General features: G+C 44.6%; 2 non-coding genes across 2 annotated transcripts; both read left to right on the top strand.

Annotated features, from left to right (window-relative positions):
• The first annotated feature begins 2,433 nt into the window (after positions 1–2,433).
• LOC121581718 lies at positions 2,434–2,512 on the top strand. The gene has a single exon (XR_006003253.1). It is a non-coding gene; the product is annotated as a small nucleolar RNA SNORD79 (small nucleolar RNA).
• Positions 2,513–2,640: 128 nt separating this feature from the next.
• Positions 2,641–2,729, top strand: LOC121581728. Its single transcript, XR_006003262.1, has one exon. It is a non-coding gene; the product is annotated as a small nucleolar RNA snR60/Z15/Z230/Z193/J17 (small nucleolar RNA).

Genomic DNA, 2,729 nt, shown 5'->3' on the forward strand with positions numbered 1-2,729 from the left:
TAGATTTTTATTTTTTATTTCTGATCAACAAAAACATACATAGACATAAACAATTGACAACCTAACATTTACATACATTGACATCACACTTGCTCAGACCCACATGTTCCCAATCTATCCACACCCAATGTTGTTTCTAATGCTTGTAAGACTCTGCCTCGTATGACTTCAAATTGTATTGTTGTTTCTGTCTGTAGACAGATTTATTTTCAATATTTAAATAAAGCATTTGATTCTTCCATTATATTAACATTGTAGACATGTCAGTGTCATTTACATTTAAGTCAATGGTACTGAGTGGGCTGCTCACAGTGGGCTTCTTCTTAAGGCAGACCGTTTCAGTGCAAACAATGGAATTCAATTCTATGGGCATATAATTATTGCTGACAATACCCTGGGAGCTAACAGTTAAAGGAACATAGATTAGGTTAGTTACATTGACTGCACTTATATTTCTCAGGGATATAATATGATTTCCATGTCCTTTGTTGCTTATTATGACAGGGAGGACTGGAGCGCTACCAACCCCAGACCATCAGTCTCTTAAGAAGTTCACTATGTTGATGGAGATAATCCTGGAAACCCTGCGGTTAGGGTGAATCCTTTCTCTTTTAAAGAATGTCGTTAAAGCCAAAGTGTGTGACGATGTACAACAGTAGTTGGCTAGAACTGTGGGCAGGAGGGAGTTGATGTCTTGGACATGGGTGCCTGGCCGTAGGCAGGCCAAAGTCTCTCACCATCAAGCTGCCCACGATGACGGTGGTTGTGATGGAATCCGATGGGGAAGGAAGAGGGGGAACAGAATGGGACTGCCTCAGGCAAGGGGGAGAAGGTGTGCTTCGATCCATGCCAGCCTGACTCACCGCACATGCACCAGTAGCAGCGGATGGCGTCAGAATCCCCAACGCTCCCTCACCGGCTCTGTATCCTGCGACGCCCCTGTCTTCCTGTCCCAGGGCAGCCCCACGGTGGCCCATTGCCTGCTCCGCTTACATCTGCCTCCGGGGGTGGACGTGTGCGTGCTGTGTGGCCCCAGTCCCACCATGCACAGGGCTGAGAGCGAGCTGGTGGGGCGTTTCTGGTCTCCTCTAGTGGAGGCCCTGAGAGGCAGACTGGCTGTGGGAGAGCGCTGCCTGCTAGGCTCTGTGATCCTCTGCCCTGACATCCTGGCTCTGCTGCTCATCAACAGAGTCCCGTCGCTCAGTCCCCCGTGTGAAGACAATCACTACTAACCACAACCCTCCTCTGCCCTCCAAGTCATGCTGCTGGGAGCTGCTCAGGCTTTTCTACACCATTACCACCACTCGCTACTTTCCCCTGGAGGAGACTCCACCAGCCCTGGCCCTGACCCCAGGGTAGAAGGCCCAATGTGGGGACAGGGACTCCCTCCAGGAGTACTTTGCCCTGGGCTTCTTCCACCAGCCCTTGCAGTGCTACCTGGTTTCGGCCTGTATACGGCCCAGCACCAGTTCTACCTACTCACCCCCCTCTCAGTGCCTACCTTTGCCCTACGCTCCGTGGCTACACACTCTTTCCACAACCACAGGATTTTAGGCCAACTTTTTAAATATTATTATGCTGTGAAATCTAAGGATAGTGTTACACTGTTTATAGTCTTGCGTTGCCATACCTCCAAAATCACGTCGTTGTCACACCTCCCGTTTTAGGGAAGCCTGGTTAGCGATGAGGCTACACTGTTTATTATATGTAGCCTACCACTTTCATCATAGCCAACTGTTATGGAGCAGGAAATGCTCCTTTTACCTCATTTTGTTACCCCTGAATATTCTCCTCTATATTTACTTTAGAATACTCTAGAAGGCTTTAGAATGTTTCCTTTGTTCAGTTATTTCCTTTCACCTCATATACTTGACTCCAGAACTACTTTTGGAGGATCAAGGGAAAGTGTACTGGTGACCTGGTCCAAAACAATACCAGCAATGCTTATTACACACATGCCTTACTAGTTTTTGGAGTAGATGCAGAACCACTGTGTATGATGTTTATCAATTTTACACTTAAGTCCAATGTCAAGTGCTTGACACCTAAGTGCTATTACTGTATATATTTTCTTACGATCATTAGTATTTTTGTTGTGAAATATTGTTTAAAAAAACTCAAATGTTTCCATTGTGTCTGTTGCTGTTGCTAGAGATCATGGATATTTTTTCTGTTTTTATATATCTATCTACTTCTACAAGTTTGTTTGTGTGGCTGAATAGATAAAATACCTTGAGTTGACAGTTCTTTCTTTGTGTGGAATTCAATGAGAAATAGGCCTACTTATATCATAGCTAAGATTGCCCCTTGCTGTTCAGGAGAAACATCTTGTTGCTGATCCTGTGAGAAACCAAGACATTCCCCAATCCTGGGTAGATGTTTTTACATTGAAATCCTTAGCCATTTTGGATTCTTGGCGTTTTTGACTACCTATACCGTTAATGATGTTGAAAATATCAATGGGAATCTCTCTGAGACAATGTGAAAGAGGTTTTAGATCACTGAAACAGTCTGCTATAGAAATACAAAATGAATGTTCCTCAGGTGTACCTCGTCAAGTTGGGGTTAAATAGTCGGAACATCTGTCCCCAATCATCACAGAGCAGTTGATGGTAAATTGTTTGCTTCAGCTGCAACACTTTCAACCATTGCTGATACAATGGCATAGTTCGGCAGATTAACCATGAAGAATAATCTAAATCGACTTTCGCTCCTAGCTGATGTATCAG

Source organism: Coregonus clupeaformis, chromosome 14 (genome assembly GCF_020615455.1).
Source record: "Coregonus clupeaformis isolate EN_2021a chromosome 14, ASM2061545v1, whole genome shotgun sequence".
NCBI lineage: Eukaryota > Metazoa > Chordata > Actinopteri > Salmoniformes > Salmonidae > Coregonus > Coregonus clupeaformis.